Source organism: Halichoerus grypus, chromosome 3 (assembly GCF_964656455.1).
Source record: "Halichoerus grypus chromosome 3, mHalGry1.hap1.1, whole genome shotgun sequence".
NCBI lineage: Eukaryota > Metazoa > Chordata > Mammalia > Carnivora > Phocidae > Halichoerus > Halichoerus grypus.
In genome coordinates, this window is record NC_135714.1 from 176,573,069 (window position 1) to 176,593,763 (window position 20,695).

At 36.8% G+C, this 20,695-nt stretch overlaps 2 pseudogenes; both read right to left on the reverse strand.

Annotated features, from left to right (window-relative positions):
• Positions 1-18,409: 18,409 nt before the first annotated feature.
• Positions 18,410-19,888, reverse strand: LOC118521557 (elongation factor 1-alpha 1 pseudogene; annotated as a pseudogene).
• Positions 19,889-19,967: 79 nt separating this feature from the next.
• LOC118521566 (large ribosomal subunit protein eL42-like) lies at positions 19,968-20,370 on the reverse strand (annotated as a pseudogene).
• Positions 20,371-20,695: the final 325 nt, after the last annotated feature.

A 20,695-nucleotide genomic window follows, 5' to 3' on the forward strand; every position in this document is an offset into this window, starting at 1 on the left:
CAGTTTGGCTATTGCGGACATTGCTGCTATAAACATTGGGGTGCATATGGCCCTTCTTTTCACTACATCTGTGTCTTTGGGGTAAAGACCCAGTAGTGCAATTGCTGGGTCATAGGGTAGCTCTATTTTTAAATTTTTGAGGCACCCCCACACTGTTTTCCAAAGTGGCTGTACCAACTTACATTCCCACCAACAGTGTAAGAGGGTTCCCCTTTCTCCACAACCTCTCCAACATTTGTTGTTTCTTGCCCTGTCCATTTTGGCCATTCTAACTGGTGTAAGGTGGTATCTCAGTGTGGTTTTGATTTGGATTTCCCTGATGGCTAATGATGATGAACATTTTTTCATGTGTCTGTTAGCCATTTGTATGTCTTCTTCAGAGAAGTGTCTTTTCATCTCTTCTGCCCACTTTTTGACTTGATTATTTGTTTTTTGGGTGTTGAGTTTGAGAAGTTCTTTATAGATCTTGGACACCAGCCCTTTATCTGTAGTGTCATTTGCAAATATCTTCTCCCATTCTGTGGGTTGCCTCTTCGTTTTGTTGACTGTTTCCTTTGCTGTGCAGAAGCTTTTTATCTTGATGAAGTCCCAAAAGTTCATTTTTGCTTTTGTTTCACTAGCTTTTGGAGATGTATCTTGAAAGAAGTTGCTGTGGATGATGTCAAAGAGATTACTGCCTATGTTCTCCTCTAGGATTTGGATGGATTCCTGTCTCACATTGAGGTCTTTCATCCACTTTGAGTTTATCTTTGTGAGTGGTGTTAGAGAATGGTCGAGTTTCATTCTTCTGCATGTGGCTGTCCAATTTTCCCAGCACCATTTATTGAAGAGACTGTCTTTTTTCCATTGCATCTTTTTTCCTGCTTTGTCAAAGATTATTTGACCATAGAGTTGAGGGTCCATATCTGGGTTCTCTATTCTGTTCCATTGGTCTAATATGTCTGTTTTTGTGTCAGTACCATGCTGTCTTGGTGATCCCTGCTTTGTAATATAGCTTGAAATCAGGCAACATGATGCCCCCAGCTTTGTTTTTCTTTTTCAAGATTTCCTTGGCGATTTGGGGTCTTTTCTGATTCCATACAAATTTTAGGATTGTTTGTTCCAGCACTTTGAAAAATGTCATTGGAATTTTGATCGGGATGGCATTGAAGGTATAGATTGCTCTGGGTAGCATAGACATTTTAACAATGTTTATTCTTCCGATCCATGAGCATGGAATATTTTTCCATCTTTTTCTGTCTTCTTCAATTTCTTTCATGAGTGTTCTGTAGTTCCTAGATCCTTTACCTCTTTGGTTAGGTTTATTCCGAGGTATCTTATGGTTTTTGGTGCTGTTGTAAATGGAATCGTTTCTCTAATTTCTCTTTCTACAGTTGCGTTGTTAGTGTATAAGAAAGCAACTGATTTCTGTGCATTGATTTTGTATCCTGCCACATTACTGAATTGCTGGATGAGTTCTAGTCATTTGGGGGTGGAGTCTTTTGGGTTTTCCACATAAAGTATCATGTCGTCTGCGAAAAGAGAGAGTTTGACTTCTTCTTTGCCAATTTGAATACCTTTTATTTCTTTTTGTTGTCTGATTGCTGTTGCTAGGACTTCTATTACTATGTTGAACAATAGTGGTGAGAGTGGGCATCTTTGACGTGTTCCTGATCTTAAGGGAAAAGCTCTCAGCTTTTCCCCATTGAGGATGATATTCGCTGTGGGTTTTTCATAGATGGATTTTATGAACTTGAGGAATGTTCCCTCTATCCCTATACTCTGGATAGTTTTAATCAGGAAAGGATGTTGTATTTTGTCAAATGCTTTTTCTGCATCAATTGAGAGGACCATATGGTTCTTCTCCCTCCTCTTATTAATGTGTTCTATCACATTGCTTGATTTGCGAATGTTGAACCCCCCTTGCATCCCGGGGATAAATCCCACTTGGTCGTGGTGGATGATCCTTTTAATGTATTGTTGGATCCTATTAGCTAGGATTTTGTTGAGGATTTTGGAATCCATATTCATCAGGGATATCACTCTGAAATTCTCCTTTTTGATGGGGTCTTTGCCTGGTTTGGGGATTAAGGTAATGCTGGCCTCATAGAATGAGTTTGGAAGTTTTCCTTCTGTTTCTATTTTTTGAAACAGCTTCAGGAGAATAGGTATTATTTCTTCTTTGAATGTTTGGTAGAATTCCCCAGGGAATCCATCAGGCCCTGGACTCTTGTTTTTGGGGAGGGTTTTGATCACTGCTTCAATCTCGTTACTGGTTATTGGCCTATTCAGGTTGTCAATTTCTTCCTGTTTCAGTCTTGGCAGCTTCTAGGTTTCCAGGAAGGCCTCCATTTCATCCAGATTGCTCAGTTTATTGGCATATAGTTGTTGATAATAATTTCTAATAATTGTTTCTATTTCCTTGGTGTGAGTCGTGATCTCTCCCCTTTCATTCATAATTTTATTAATTTGGGTCTTTTCTTTTTTCTTTTGGATAAGTCTGGCCAGTGGTTTATCGATCTTATTAATTCTTTCAAAGAACCAACTTCTAGTTTCGTTGATCTGATCTACTGTGTTTCTGGTTTCTAATTCATTGATTTCTGCTCTAATTTTAATTATTTCTCTTCTAATGCGTGGCTTAGGCGTCGTTTGTTGCTTTTTTCTCTAGTTCTTTAAGGTGTAGAGTTAGTTGGTGAATTCGGGATTTTTCTATTTTTTTGAGTGAGGCTTGGATGGCTACGTATTTCCCCCTTAGGACCACCTTTGCAGTATCCCATAGGTTTTGGACTGATATGTTTGATTTCCATGAATTGTTTAAGTTCTTCTTTGATTTCTTGGTTGACCCAAACATTCTTGAGCAGAGTGGTCTTTAGCTTCCAAGTGTTTGAATTTCTGCCAATTTTTTTCTTGTGATTGAGTTCCAATTTTAGAGCATTGTGGTCTGAGAATATGCAGGGAATAATCTCAATCTTTTGGTATCGGTTGAGACCTGATTTGTGACCCAGTATGTGGTCTATTCTGGAGAAAGTTCCATGTGTGCTCGAGAAGAATGAGTATTCTGTTGTTTTAGGGTGGAATGTTCTGTAAATATCTATGAGGTCCATCTGGTCCAATGTGTCATTCAAAGCTCTTGTTTCCTTGTTGATTTTCTGCTTAGATGATCTGTCCATTGCTGAGAGTGGAGGCTTGAGGTCTCCTACAATTAACATATTGTTATCAATATGACTCTTTATTTTGGTTAACAGTTGGCTTATGTAGATGGCTGCTCCCATGTTGGGGGCATAGATATTTACAATTGTTAGATCTTCTTGTTGGATAGACCCTTTAAGAATGATATAGTGTCCTTCTGCATCTCTAATTACAGACTTTAGTTTAAAATCTAATTTGTCTGACATAAGAATGGCTACCCCAGCTTTCTTTTGAGGTCTGCTGGCATGGAAGATGGATCTCCATCCCTTCACTTTCAGTCTGGATGTATCTTTAGGTTCAAAATTAGTCTCTTGTAGGCAGCATATGGATGGGTCCTGTCTTTTTATCCAGTCTGCAACCCTGTGCCGTTTTATGGGAGCATTTAGGCCATTCACGTTGAGAGTGATTATTGAAAGATATGAATTAATTGTCATCATGTTGCCTGTGAAGACGTTGTTTTTATAGATTGTCCCTGTAAATTTCTGTTGTAGATCACTCTTGGGGTCTTTCTCCTTTTATAGAACCCCCCTTAATATTTCTTGCAGGGCCAGCTTAGTGGTCACATATTCTTTCAACTTCTGCCGGTCGTGGAAGCTCTGCATCTCTCCATCCATTCTAAATGACAGCCTTGCCGGATAAAGTATTCTTGGCTGCATGTTCTTCTCATTTAGTACCCGAATATGTCTTGCCAGGCCTTTCTGGCTTGCCAGGTCTCTGTGGATAGGTCTGACGTTATTCTGATGTTCCTCCCTCTGTACGTAAGGAATCTTCCCCTAACTGCCCTTAAGATGGTTTCCTTGGTTCTAAGATTTGCATATTTTACTATTACATGCCAGGGTGTTGGCCTGTTTTCCTTGATCTTGGGAGGTGTCCTCTCTGCCTCTAGGACACGAATGTTTGTTTCATTCCCCAGATTAGGGAAGTTCTCAGCTACAATTTGCTCAAATACATCTTCTAATCCTCTCTCTCTCTCCACTTCCTCTGGGATTCCAATTATTCTGACATTGGAACGCTTCATGGTGTCACTTATTTCTCTGATTCTTTTTCATGGATTCTGAGTTGTTTTTCCCTGACCTCCTCTTTTCCCTTTTTATCTATTATATTGTCTTCCAGGTTGCTTATTCACTCTTCTGCCTCAGTTACCCTAGCTGTTAGATTATCTAGATTGGGTTGGGTCTCATTGATAGCATTTTAAGTTCTGCCAATTCACCTTACATTTCTGCCCTTAGAGACTCTATGTTGCCATTAATTGATTTCCCCATTCTAACCATTGTGTTCACAATTGCTAGCCTGAATTCCATCTCCGACATCTTGGTTATATTTGCATCCATTTGTAAATCTGCAGCATAAGTCATAATCTCTGAGTCTTTCTATTTTGAGGGCTCCTCTTCCTAGTCATTCTGTTGATGGGTGTTTGAGGGAATGTATAGAGTCCAAATTATTGACCAGAACCCAAGCAAGATGCACCTGTTTTCTTGGGACCTTAGGGTTGCTGGCCTCTTGTTTTCCCAGTCTGTCTTCTGCAGGAGGGGCCTGCCGCGCTGTTATTCAGGCAACCCTGTTTGGGTGGAGTTGCCCTGCCCCCCTGTGGCGGGGGATGGGCTCAGTGGGAATCAGTCTTTGGGGCTTTTGTTCTCTGGTGCCTTTCCCTGGCGGCTTTCCGTGTCTCTTCCGCGAGTCAGAGCAGAAGAGACCGTTTCCAACCCTCTGCCTCAGAGCAGAGAGACCGCAGTCTGTTCTTCAGTGAGCTCTCCAGGCCACACTGTCTCCGTTTCTGTCCATGCTGCTATAAAGTGCAGTGGCCTGGGTTGTGTGCCCCTCCGCAGCACCCCCAGTCCTGCCTCCAGGTCAGGGCACATCTCTGCCCTTTGTGCTTCTAAAACTGCCAGCCACTCCCAGTTCGCAGGCGGGACCCCGCCGCTCCAGGTTTCCGTCCCGGGGGCTGCCCTAAAGTTCTTTCCCGGCTGCTACCAGTCTGCGAGTCTGTGCCCCGTCCCCAGCGCGCAAGGCTGTTGCTCACTGGCGGTGTAGGATCCCCACGGCCAGGCACCCACTGCTGTCGTTTATCCTCCAATATCTGCCCACAGAATCACGACTCCCTGCTTCGTACCTCGAAACCAACCGCCTGCGATATTCTGCTTGTAGAGATCCAGATCTTCTTACATCTCAGGCTGGTTTCGTGGGTGCTCAGAGTGGTCTGGTAGATATCCAGCTCAATTCCGGGGACCAGTTGAAATAGGGTCCCCTACTCCTCCGTCATCTTTCCCCCCCTTCCAATCAGGGTTAAATTTCTGAGCAAGTAGGATCAATGGAGAGAAGGGCAACTGAGTTAACTATATCTATAAAAAAGAATAATCATCAATATAATGAGAACCTAGTATCTAAACTGTGTATGGAAACTGGTGAAGATGTAAAGAGTGTGGAGGAAAGTGAAAAGAGATTATAAGATCTAAAGACTTAAAGGCCTTTGGAGTTAGGGTTCTAAAGGCAGTGAAGTGGAAAGACAGGAGGTGGTGCTTGGAATTGATATAGAAGAGATGTAATTATTGGCATAAGAGGCCTAAGATATGATTATAGAAGTGAATAAATAAGGTAGGGAGGAAGATAAGACCATTGGAGGAGAAAAGGTTAAGTAACTGAAAGCCTCATCAGTTGGAAGCATCATCAATGCAAAATTTTGGAATGATCAGGAATTAAGCCAGTAGGCTTATTTCATTCTTGGACAAGAAGATTGATTATTTTATGGATGTCAACTTACTTTATATTTTTAAACACAAATTAATTGAAAATCTCAAAAGGTCTTTTTTTTTGTAATTTGAAAGCATGAATAAAGAATTCCGTAAAAATAAAATGATTGGGAACCCTGCAAAATGTCTGATTAAAGATTCAAAAATTAAAATTAAAAATTTTGAATATTAAAAGTAATAAGGGAAGATTTCTTACCAGGTACTATAATATACTATAAATTAAAATAAAAGCAAGATAACAAAGTAAAATTAACAGAGAGACTAACTTAAGATAGGAAATAACTCAAGAATAGATAAGAGTATTTTGGATTTATTATATAATAAAACTGGCATCACAAATAAATATGTTGAGAAAGTCTTATTTAATAACAATCTAGCTAACTGTTTAAATGTTTAAATAGTTAACTATTTGGGAAAAAAAGACTCCATATTTACATAAAGATGAAAATTTAAAAAGTTACATGAACAAATAAACCTTAAAAAATAGAAGATAACCCAGGAGAATTTTTTTTTTTTTTCTATTTAATATAGTGAAGGGACTTTTTTGGCGACCTGGTACAGTTAACATTTTAGAAAGGTTACTTTGGCTATTGTGTGAAAAATGATTGAGAAGTGTAAGATGGAATCAAAGAGATGAGTTGGAAGGCAGGTGAGAAATGGTGGTGTCATACATGAATGTAGCAGTTTCTGTTTCTGATGGAGGGAAAATGTACAGTTTTGAGATGTGGATACATAAATTAGCCCCAATTTTGAATCTCATCCAACAATCACTTCCCTGTTGGAAAAAAAAAAAAACCACTTTCAGAATTTGAGTTTTTCCTGAATTTTCGGTTATTTGGTTATCTCTGCTGTATCATTTTTTTATTCTGTGTATTTTGGTTTCTTTTTTCTTTTTTCTTTTTCTTTTTCTAGGTTAGGTAACATCTTGTCTCCTTGCCCTCTCTGAAAAAATTATAGACCCTCAAAAATGTGTAAAATTAGTACAGTCCTCTGTATTCTTCACCCAGCTTCTCCCAAAGGTAACATTTTTTTTTTTCTTTCCAGTTGATCAGTCATAGAAAGAATGCCTTTTCCTACCAGTGTTTCTATCTATTTTGCCTTACTTTACTATCTTCTATCTTTGAATATTTCTTTGGAAAAATTTCATGCCAGCTGCTATTTACCCCTTCATCAGTGAAGAGATTTTTGACTGGCTAGCTTAGGATATTTTCTTAACCTTAATGGGATGGGTTCCAGTATGGATCATTTGTGACATCCTTTCTGGAACATAGTTTGCCAATTATTCTGCATATTCCAATCTTTGATTTCTAGAAATATTTCTTAAACTATAATTTTAAGTATTTTAAAAATTTTGTCAATATTTTGGTGTTCCTTCTGGGGAACCTCATTTATACTTATGTTTGATTATTGCATGATCCCTTTCTCACTCAATATTTTGTGGAAATGGTTTTACATCAACTAATACCATTCTATCATGTGTATATACATAATTTATTTAATAATTCCATTATACATAGTCTTCACTTTATTTTCTATGCTTTAATGTTTACTTTTTAAAAGTCAAGTTTATTCATATATATTTGATATATTCTAAAATTTGCCTTTTTGGGCATTTAATTCTATAATTTTGACAAGTGCAGAGTTGTGTAATCACCACTACAAATAAGTTATAGAACATTTCCACCACCACAAATATTTTATCATGCCTAATCAATTCTTTCACCACCCTTCAGCCCATAATAACCCTTGATACATTTTCTGTCCTAATAATTTTGCCTATTATGGAATATTCTGTAAATGAAGTAATATATTATATGTGTAGCTGTAACTCACAGTTCTAACTTATATTTTCCTAATGGCTAATGGTGTTGACCATATTTTCATGTGCTTATTTTTAATCTGTATATCATATTTGTGAAATATTTATCCAAATCCTTTGCCATTAAAAAAAAAAATTGAGTTGCAAATCCAGCTTACTCTAGCCATCCTGTTCTATCTAAGGAAAGGAAAAACTAGAAAGAATTAGTGAAGTTCACAGTTCAGAGGCAAACTCTCACTAAAGGAATGAATCCTAATCATAGGACTATGGAATACTTACCCTATCCTAACATCTTACCAACATAATTAAAAATATATTTATAAAAGTTTCTTCTATTTAGTACATCTCATGCCCTCCTATCAAGAAGAAACTATAAGACATACTGAAAGGCCAAAGAATCCATTTTAAGAGACAGGAAAAGCATCAAAATCAGGCAGGCATGTTTAAATTGACAGACCTGGAATTAAAACAACTAGATTAATATACTAAGGTTTTCATTGATAAAGTAAACAGGATGTAAGAACAGACAGGAAATATGAGCAGAGGGAAACTGTGAGAGAAAAGAGAAAAAGAAATACTAAAGATCAAAAACACTGTAACAGAAATGAAGGATGTTTTTGATGGGCTTAATAATAGATTGGTCATGGCTGAGAAAAGAATCTCTGAGCTTGAGGATATCTCAATAGAAACTGCCAAAACTTAAAAGCAAAGAGAAAATAGACCAGAACAGACAATGCTAGAATTGTGGGATAGCTTCAAAAGGTATAACACACACACACACACACACACACACACACACACACACACCCCAAATATAAGTGAAATGAATAACAGCAATGGCAAAAGAGACAGGAGGGAGTAATTAGGATAATTTTGTTTTTATAAGATATTAGCACAACCTATGAAGTATAGTGTTATTTGAAAATGGAGTTGGATTAGTTGTAAATGCATATTGCAAACTGTAGGGCAACCACTAAAAAGAGTAAAACAAAAAAGTATGAATGATATGCTAAGAAGGAGGGAAAATGGAAACACATATAATGCTCAGTTAAAATTACAAAAGGCAGAAAAAAACCAAAAGACAAAACTAGGAACTAAGAACAGGGCAACAAATAAAAAAAATATATGAAAATTAAACAACACACCTCTTAATAGCACACAGGGCAAAGAAGAAATTTCAGGTGAAATTTAAAAATATTTTGAACTAAATGAGGGTAAAAGTATAACTTACCAAAATTTGTGGAATGTGCCAAAAGCAGTGTTTAGAGGCAAATTCATAGCATTGAGTGAATAAAAGAAGAAAGATCCAAAATCAAATATTTAAGCTTCCACTTTAGGAAACTAGAAAAAGAAAAGCAAATTGAAACCAAAGTAAGAAGAAGAAGAAAAAAAGTGAGAGCAGAAATCTACAAAATTGAAAATAGGAAACCAATGGAGAAAATTAATGAAACAAAAAACTAGTTCTTTGAACAATCAATAGAACTGATAAATCTCTAGCCAGGCTAACTAAGGAAAAAAAGAGGACATGTATCATGAATATCATAAATGAAAGGGGAGACATCACTATAATCCCACAGACATTAAAAGGATAGTAAAGGAATACTATGAACAACTCTATGCCCACAAATTTGATAATCAAAATGAAATGGACCAATTCCTTAAAAGACACAATATACCAAAACCCACACAAGGAGAAATAGATATTCTGAATAGGTCTATATCTATTAGAGAAACTGAGTCTATGAAGCCCACATTTAGCATCATACTCAATGGCAAAATGCTGAAACAAGATGAGGACTAAGACAAGGATGCTCACTCTTGCCACTTTTATTCACCATAGTATTGGAAGTCCTAGCCAGAGTAATTAGGCAAGAAAAAAAAAGTGTCTAAATTGGAAAGGAAGAAGTAAAACTGTCACTATTTGTAGATGATATATCATCAAGGAAGTGAAAGACCAGTACAATGAAAACTAAGATACTGAAAGAAATTGAAGAAGAGATAAATAAATGGAAAGATATTCCATGCTCATGGATTGGAAAAATTAATATTGTTAAAATGACCATAATATCCACAGCAATCTATAGATTCAGTGCAACCCCTATCAAAATCATAATGGCATTTTTCACAGAAATAGAACAAACAATCCTAAATTTCTATGGAACCACAAAAGACAAGTGGGACCATATAAAACTAAAAAGCTCCTGCACAACAAGGCAAACCATCAACAAAGTGAAAAGGCAACTTACTGAAGGAGGAAATATTTGCAAATCATGTATCTGACAAGGGTCTAATGTCCAAAATATATAAAGAACTCATACAACTCAATAGCATAAAAAAAACAAACCCAAAACAAGAAAAACAATCTGATTTAAAAAATAGGCAGGGGATCTGAATAGACATTTTTCCAAAGAAGACAGGCAGGTGGCCAACAGGTACAATAAAATAGGCTCGACATCACTAATCATCAGGGAAATACAAATCAAAACCAAATGAGAGATTACCTCAGACCTGTTAGAATAAGTATTATAAAAAAGAAATAACAAGTGTTGACAAGGATATGGAGAAATGGAACTCTTGTGCATTGTTGGTAGGAATGTAAATAGATGCAGCCACTATGGAAAACAGTATGGAGGTTTCTCAAAAAATTAAAAAGAGAACTATCATATGATCCAGCAATTCTACTTCTGGGTACTTATTCAAAGAAAACAAAAACACTAACTCAAAAAGATATATGCACCCCATGTTTATCACAGCATTATTTACAATAGTCAAGATATGGAAGCTACCTAAGTGTCCATCAAAGGATAAATGGATAAAGAAAATGTGGTAAAGGTATACAGTGGTATATTATTGAACCACATAAAAGAAAGAAATCTTGCCATTTGCAACAATATGAATGGACCTTGAAGACATTATGCTAAGTAAAAAAAGGCAGACAGAGAAAGACAAATACCCTAACATCTAACTTATATGTGAAATCTAAAAAAGAAAAAAAGTTAGAGAAATAGAACAGAGTGGTGGTTGCCAGAGGCAGAGCGGGGGGTGGGATTGGGGGCAAAATGGGCCGAGTCAAAAGGTACAAACTTCCAGTTATAAAATAAGACATGGGAATATAAGTTACAGCATGGTGACTATCATTAATACTATTGTATTGTATATTTGAAAGTTGCTGGGAGATCTTAAAATTCTCATCACAAGAAAAGAATTGTAAATATATGTGGTAATAAATGATAACTAGATTTATTGTGGTGATCATTTTGCAATATGTACAAATATTGAATCAGTATGTTGTACACCTTAAATAATATAATATTGTATGTCATTTTTATCTCAATAAAAAAATATTAAGGAAAAATGAATTGTGTCTAATTAATAAACTTCCATAACGGAAAGCACCAGACCCAGATGGATTCCCTGTTGAATCTAACAAACAATTAAGGAAGGAATTATACAAATTCTCTACAATTTCTTTGAGAAGATAGAAGTAGAGGGAATACTTCCTAACACATTCTTGAGAGAAGCATTACTCTAATACCAAAACCAGAAAAAGACATTACAAAAAAGGAAAAATACGGACTAATATCTCTCATGAACACAGATGAAAATTCCTCAACAAAATATTAGCAAATTAGATCCAACAATATATAAATAGAATTATATGCCATGAAAACGTGGGGTTTATCTGAGGTATTCAAATGTCAATTAATATAATCCATCACATCAACAGGCTAAAGAAGAAAATCAAATGATTATGTCAATAGATTCAGAACAAGTATATGACAAAATCCAACACCCATTCATGACAAATTCTTGGTAATTAGGAACAGAAGGGACCTTCCTCAATTTGATAAAGTATATCTACAAAAACCTGCAGCTAACACCATACTTAATAATGAGAAACCTGAAGCTTCCCCTCTAATTTGGGAAAATGCAAGGATGTTTCCTGTCACTACCTCTTTCAACATTATATTGGAAGTCTTAGCTAATGCAGTAAGACAAGAAAAGGACCCAAAGTACAGATTGTGAGGGAAATAAGAAAACTATCTTTGTTTGCAGACATATATATATCTCCTTAAAAAATCAACAACAAAGTTTCTGGAACTAGTAAGAATAAGAAATAATAGCAAGCTTACATGATACAAAGTAAATATACCAAAGTAAATATTTATAAGCGGGATTCAAAATTAAAAGCACAATGACATTTACATTAGCATCCTCAAAGTGAAACACTTAGCTATAAATCTGACCACAGTGGTATGAAGATAGAAACCAATAACAGGTGGAAAGTTGAAAAATTCACAAATATGTGGAAATTAAATAACACCCTTCTGAACAATCAATGGGTCAAAAAGAAATCAAAAGGAAAATTAAAAAAAAATCTTGAAACCAATGAAACACAATATATGACATCTTATGAGATGTAGTAAAAGCAGGGCTAAGGGAGAAGTTCATACTGATTACCACCTTGAGGAACTAGAAAAGAAGGAATGAACTAAGCCAAAGTTAGCAGAGAAAAGGGAATAACAAAGATAAGAGTAGAAATAAATAGAGACCAGAAAGACAATAAAAAAGATAAATAAACTAAGAATTTGTTTTTTGAAAAGATAAACAAAATTTGCAAACCTTTATCTAGACTTACCAAGAAAAAAACAGAGGACTTAAATAGTTATAAATGAAAGAAGAGACATAGATTACATGGAAATACAAAGGACCATAGAAGATTACTATAAAGAATTATATGTCAAAAAATTGGACAACCTAGAATAAATGGATAGATTTTGAAAAACACAATCTACCAGGTCTGAATCATGAAGAAACAGAAAATCTGAATGGACCAATTAAAAGTAAGGAGATTGAAACTTTAATCAAATGTCTTGCAATGACAACAAAAAAGGCCAGGGACATATGACTTTAGTGGTGAATTCTATCAAACATTTAAATAATTATGACCAATTCTTCTTAAACTCTTCAAATAATTGAGGAGGAGAGAATACTTACAAACTTTTTTTTTGTGAGAACAGCATTACCCTGTTACAAAAGCCAGGTAAGTATACCATATTAAAAGAAAACTACAGGTCAATATTTCTGATGAATACAGATGCAAAAAATTTGAAAGAAATACTAGCAAACCAAATTTAATATCACATTAAAAGTATCATATACCATGACCAAGCAGGATTTAATCCCTGGAATGCAAGGATGGTTCAACATATGCAAATCAATAAATGTGATACATCACATTAATAGGATGAAAGACCAAAAATCATATGACCACCTCAACAGATGAAAAGAAAACATTTGACAAAATAAAACATCCATTTATTATGTAAATGCTCAACAAATTGGTTATAGAAGGAACATACCTCAACACAATAAAGACCATATATGACAAAACCATACCTAACATTATAACCAATAATAAAAGGCTGAAAGCTTTCCCTCGAAGATTAGGAAGACAAGTGTGCCCACTCTTCCCACTCCTATTCAACATAGTACTGGAACCCCTATCCCAAGCAATCAGGCAAGAAAAAAAAAGGTATCCAAATCAGAAAGAAAGAAGAAAATTGTCTATATTCGCTAATGACATGATGTTGTGTATAGGAAATGCTAAAGACTCTGCAGTAAACTGTTAGGACTAAGGAACAAGTTCAATAGTTTCAGGGTATAAAATCAACATACAAAATCAGTTGTGTTTTTATACATTAACAATGAACTATCTGAAAAAGAAATAAAGAAAACAATCCCATTTACAATAACTTCAGAAACTAAAATACTCAGGAATAAATTTAACCAAGGAAGTGAGCAATCACACTGAAAACTATGTCATTGATGAAAAACAAAATTGAAGGAGATACAAATAAATGCAATGATATCCCCTTTTTCATGGATCTGAAGAGTTAATATTGTTAAAATGTCCATACTACCCAAAGACATCTATAGATTCAATGCAATCCCTATCAAAATTCCTATTTTTCACAGAAATGGAAAAAAATCCTAAAATTCATATGGAACCACATAAGACCCTGTATAGCCAAAGCAATCTTGAGAAAGAACAAAGCTGGAGGCATCACACTTCCTGATTCAAACTATAAGCTCAGAAATAAAGACACACATATATGGTTAACTAATATCTGAGAAGGGAGCCATGACTACTCAATGGGTAAAGGATAGTCTCTTTAGTAAATGATGTTGGGAAAATTGGATATTCATATGCAAAAGAATGAAATTGACCCCCTATATAATACCACTTACAAAAATTAATCCAAAATGTATTAAAGACTTGAACATAAGACCTGTAACTAAAACTCCTAGAAGAATGGATATGGATATATGGATAAAGATTTTTGACATTGGTCTTGGCAATGATTTTTTGGTTATGGTACCAAAAGCAAAAGCATCAAAAGCAAAAATCCACAAATGGGACTACATGAAACTGAACTCTTCTGTACAGCAAAGGAAATAATCAACAAAATGAAAATGCAATCATGGAATGGGAGAAAATATTTGCAGACCATTTATATGATAAGGATTTAATATCCAAAATATTTAAGGAACTCATACAACTCAATAGCAAATAAAAACAAAAACAAAACAACCCCCCCAACCCACGATGAAACAACAAAAATCCACATATAATCTGATTAAAACAAGGGCAGAGGCAGCCATCAAAAAAAAAAAAAAAAAAAGAAAAGAAATTTTGCCATTTGCAACGATATGGATGGAACTAGAGAGTATCATGCTAAGCGAAATAAGTCAATCAGAGAAAGACAATTATATGATCTCACCGATATGTGGAAATTGAGAAACAAGGCAGAGGATCATAGGGAAGGGGGGGAAAAATGAAACAAGATGAAACCAGAGAGAGAGACAAACCATAAGAGACTCTTAATCTCAGGAAACAAACTGAGGGTTGCTGGAGTGGTGGGGGATAGGAGGGATGGGGTGGCTGGGTGATGGACATTGGGGAGGGTATGTGCTATGGTGAGCACTGTGAATTGTGTAAGACTGGTGAATCACAGACCTGTACCTCTGAAACAAATAATACATAATGTTTTAATAAAAATTTTTAAAAAAACAAACAAACATGGGCAGAGGGCCTGAATAAACATTTCTCCAAAGAAAATACACAAACAGCCAACAAGTATATAAAAAGATGCTCAATGTCACTAATATTCAGATAATGCAAATCATAACAACGAGATATCACCTCATCCCTGTTAGAATAGCTGTCATCATATACACAAGCAATAACAAACATTGGTGAGCATGTGGAGAAAACGACACTTTGTGCACTGTTCTTGGGAATGTAAATTGGTGCAGCTACTATGGAAAACAGTATGGATGTTCCTCTAAAACTTAAAAATAGAACTACCATATGACTCAGCAATCCCACTCCTAGGTATATGCCCCCCCCCCCCAAAAAAACTGAAATAACTATCTTGAAGAGGTATCTGTGCTCCTATATTCATTGCAGCATTCTTCACAATAGCCAAGAGATGGAAACAATTTGAGTGTCCATTCATGGATGAATGGGTAAAAAAATGTGATCTGTATTTATATAATGGAATATTATTCAGCCATAAGAAAGGAAATCCTATCATTTGTGACAACATGGATGGACCTTGACATCATTATACTAAGTGAAATAAGTAATACACAGAAAGAATTGAATGATCTCACTTAAATGTGGAATCTAAATATATCAAACTCATAGAAATATAGAATAGAATGATTATTTCCAGGGGCTGAGGAATGGGAAGTGAGATCATTAGTCGTGGGGTACAAACTTTCAGTTATTAGATGAATAAGTTCTGAGGATCTAAGGTACAGCATCGACTATAGTTAATAATATGGCATTGTATATTTGAAAGTTGCTATGTGAGTAGAACTTTAGTGTTCTAACCATAGCACCAACAAGAATAAAACTGTAATTATGTATGGTGAAGGATGTGTTAACTAACCTTATTGGGGTAAACATTTCACAATATATACAAGTAAATTGTATCTGAATAAAGCTGGGAAAAAAGTAAAAGATAACCCATACAATGGGAGAAAATGTTTGCAAGTTATATACTGGAGTTATATATGAAACATAAAATGACAGAGTTATATATAAAACATATAAAATATTCTTATAACTCAATAATAAAATGGCAAATAACCAATTAAAAATGGGCAAAGTATTTATATAGTTATTTTCCCAATGAAGACATATAAATGGATGATAAATATACGTAAAGATGCTCAACATCATTAGTCACTTGGAAAATGCAAATCAAAACCAAAATGAGATACCATTTCTCATCAACTAGAATGGCTGCAATCTTAAAGACTGATAATACGTTTTGGCAAGGTTGTAGATAAATCGGAACCCCCATACACTGCTGGTGGGAATGGAAATAATGCAGGCATTATAGAAAATATTTTGGCAGTTCCTCAAAAAATTAAACATAGAATTACCATATAACCCAGCAATTCCATGCCTAAGTATATACGTCCCACAAAACAATATATATTCATACAAAAATTGTATATGAGGGGCACCTGGGTGGCTCAGTAGGTTAAGCACCTGCCTTCGGCTCAAGTCAAGATCTCAGAGTCCTGGGACCAAGCCCCATATTGGGTTCCCTGCTCAGTGGGGAGTCTGCTTCTCCCTCTCCCCCCTCTGCTCATGGTCTCTCTCTCAAATATATATATAATCTTTAAAAAATTGTATGTGAACATTCATAGCAGCATTATTCATGATGGGCTAAAAGTGAGAACAATGAGAACAACTCATGCTCACCAACTGATGAAATGATACACAAAATGTGGTATATTTATTTATTGGCCATAAACAGTAATGAAGTACTGATACATGCTGTGACATAGATGAACCTTGAAAACATGCTGAAAGAAGTCAGTCTCAAAAGGCCACAATTAATGATCAAATTATATGATTCCATTTATACAGAATGTCCAGAATTGGCAAATTCATAGAGGCAAAAAGTAAATTAGTGATTGTCTTAGAGTTGGTGGTGGGGGTCATTGAGATGGAAGAGTTGGGGGTATCTAAATGGTATGGAGTTTCTTTTTGGGGAGATAAAAATGTTTTAAAATTGATTGTGGTGATGGTTGCACAAGACTGTAAATGTAGTAAAATTAACTGAATTGTACACTTTAAGTTGATGAATTGTATGTGTGTGAGCTGTATTTCAATAAACCTGTTACCAAAAACATTCTCAAGTGTTCACTATTGCAGCCTTGGGCTTAGGGAAGTAGCTGTGGTGCCAGAGGGCTTTTCTTGGTGTTTGTGTTCTACTCTTACTTCTAGCCTACCTACACTTGCACACAGGAAGGTCTGTCTCTAAGTTCTGCCCCCTCCCCCACTGCTAGACTACAGTTCTCAGTGCTTTGCCAGGCTTGTCTCGATAATTCTGATCCAGCCTCTTAAGCTGGCCCAGCATGCCTGGGTCTTCGGGTGGGACTTTCCTGGCTTCCTGGTATCTCCTCTCCATGGCAACCAAACCCTTCTTTGTATCTGTGGAAAATCTTGTATAAAAGAGATTTTCTGATTTACTCTCCAGTGGTAAGTAACTTTAATGGCATCAATAAGGGGTCTAGGACCCATTATTATTATTATTATTATTTATTATTAATTATTATTTGCTTTCCCATCAGTAGTGGAATTGTTTTGTTTTTCCTTCTATCCTTTCACCAGCTACCATGGGTCTTGATGTGTACCCTGCAGGTAACAGTATTTTAAATACCTTTTTAGAAGCTTAAGGCTTTAGTTTGAAATGACAAAAATGTCTGTGGCAGGGGATCAGGGGTGGTGACGCTCTGTGCCCTTTCCACTGCAGTTCCTAATCCCCTCCCGAATATCTGACTGCAAAGCCGGTGTGTGAGGGGGGTTTGCTCTGTTCCCCTGCCCTGTCACCAGTATTCTTGTGAGCCCCTGATGAGGTTCTGTGAAAAAGAGCCTCCAAATGAACCCATGAGAGTAGCTGGAATAGCCAGCTCCTCTCCCTGTGCTCTGTCACAAGCTAGTCAGTCTATTTTGTCTCTCCTGGGAGGGGCCTATCCATCTCTGGTTATTCCAACTTCTCCAATGGGGTCAAGAAAAGGTATAATTTTTAGTTGATCCTGGTTTTTCTCATTGTTTATGGGATCTGTGCTTTTCTTTAAAAAATAAGATTTTTTATTTAAGTATAATTAACATACAGTGTTATGTTAGTTTTCGGTGTGTAATACAATGATTCAACAATTCTATGTGTTACTCAGTGCTCATCAAGGTAAATGTACTCTTTTTTCTCATTAAACTTTTGTTTTAATGGGTCTCAAAATTCTATGACAGATTTTTTTTAAAGATTTTATTTATTTATTTGATAGAGACACACTGAGAGAGGGAACATAAACAGGGGGAGTGGGAGAGGGAGAAGCAGGCTTCCTGCTGAGCAGGGAGCCCGATGCGGGGCTTGATCCCCGGACCCTGGCATCATGACCTGAGCCGAAGGCAGACATTTAATGACTGAGCCAGCCAGGTGCCCATCTATGACAGACTTTTGGTCAAGTCATTTCCATTAAAAAGTACTGACTTTAAAAAACTACTAACTTAAAACCGCCACACACACACACAACAAATGGTCCACAAAATATTCTCCTTTCCTTCTGAAGGTTTTATGATGCTTTATCATTAACCAGTCTTTTACTATTAAACTTAAATGGCCAATTGACACAAACAGTTCTGAGACCGTCCTTCCACCACGGATTAAGACTGGGGTGGCAGGTATTGGGGATAATATTCATTTAGCCTTCTGAGCTTTCTGGCCAGACTTGGTGACCTTGCCAGCTCTAGCTGCCTTCTTGTCCACTGCTTTGATGACACCCTCAGCAACCGTCTGTCTCATGTCACGAACAGCAAAACAGCCCAGAGGAGGATAGTCAGAGAAGCTCTCAACACACATAGGCTTGCCAGGAACCATATCAACAATGGCAGCATCACCAGATTTCAAGAGCTTGGGACTGTCTTCCACCTTTTTTCCAGAACGACGATCTATCTTCTCCTTCAGCTCAGCAAACTTGTAAGCAATGTGAGCTGTGTGATAATCCAACACAGATGCATATCCAGCACTGATTTGGCTTGGATGGTTCAGGATAATCACCTGAGCTCTGAAGCCAGCGGCTTCTATCGGTCAGTCATTTTTGCTGTCACCATCCATGTTGTCACGATGAACATCTTTGACAATACGTACTTGACATTGAAGCCCACATTGTCCCCAGGAAGAGCCTCACTCAAAGCTTCATGGTGCATTTCAACAAACTTTACTTCAGTTGTAACATTGACTGGAGCAAAGGTGACCACCATGCCAGGTTCAAGAATACCAGTCTACATTCAGCCCACAGGGACAGTACCAATACCACCAATTTTGTAGACATCCTGGAGAGGCAGATGCAAGGGCTTGTCAGCTGGACGAGTTGGTGGCAGAATGCAATCCAGAGCTTTAAGCAATGTGGTTTCACTAGCATTCCCATCTTTATGGGTGACTTTCCATTCCTTGAACCAAGGCATGTTAGCCCTTGGCTCCAGCATGTTGTCACCATTCCAACCAGAAATTGGCACAAATGCTACTGTGTTGGGATTGTAGCCAATTTTCTTAATGTAGGTGCTGACTTCCTTAATGATTTCCTCATGTCTCTTCTGGCTGTAGGGTGGCTCAGTGGAATCCATATTGTGAACATCAACAATTAGTTGTTTTACACCCAGTGTGTAAGCCAGAAGGGCATGTTCACGGATCTGCCTATTCTTGGAGATACCTGCTTCAAATTCACCAACACCAGCAGCAACAATCAGGACAGCACAGTCAGCCTGAGATGTGCCTGTGATCATGTTTTTGATAAAGTCAATGATGGTTACATAATACTTGCTGGTCTCGAATTTCCACAGGGAGATATCAATGGTGATACCATGTTCACATTCAGCTTTTAGTTTATCCAAGACCCAAGCACACTTGAAGGATCCCTTTCCCATCTCAGAAGCCTCCTTCTCAAATTTTTCAATAGTTCTTTTGTCAATCCCACCACATTTGTAAATCAGATGACCAGCAGTAGTAGACTTGCTTGAATCTATGTGTCCAAAGAGGATGATGTTGATGTGAGTCTTTTCCTTTCCCATTTTGCTTTAGGTTTAGTGGTTGTTGTCACTACACCTGTGTTCTGGTGGCAAACCCGTTGTGAAAAAAGAGGTAAGTGTGTTCTTTTTTATTTACTTATTTTTTTTGAAGTGAACATAACCTCAAGATTTTATTGTCTTCATAATATTAACAAAATATGAAGCTTAGAACTGGATCACTTGGCCCTTTCTCTTCTTATCTCCTCCCAGTTCAAAATCCTTGCATCTCTTAATAGCCAGCATTCTCTTAGATCTGCAATTGGGCTCAACACATTCAAGCCTCAGCACAATCTTCTTTGTAGTTTTAGCCTTTTTCTGGAAAATCGGCTTAGTCTGCCCACCATAGCCACTCTGCTTCCTGTCATAATGCTGCTTTCCCTTGGCATAAAGAGAATCTTTGCCCTTCTTGTACTGTGTCACTTTGTGGGGCTGGTGCTTGCCACACTTCTTGCAGAAAGTCTGGCGGTTTTAGGAACGTTCACCATGTTTGCGAGAGCGCTACCGGCAGGGTGAGATAAGTGTACTCCTTTTCTTTTTTTTTATGTTATGTTAATCACCATACATTACATCATTAGTTTTTGATGTAGTGTTCCATGATCCATTGTTTGCATATAACACCCAGGGCTCCATGCAGTATGTGCCCTCTTTAATAACGTCACCAGTCTAACCCATCCCCCCACCCCTCTCCCCTCTAGAACCCTCAGTTTGTTTTTCAGAGTCCATTGTATTCTTAATCCTCTTCTTTTTCTATCTTTCTACTTCCCAGTGAAAGAAAAACTCATTTTTATCTTTTGCCACTACAAATAATTT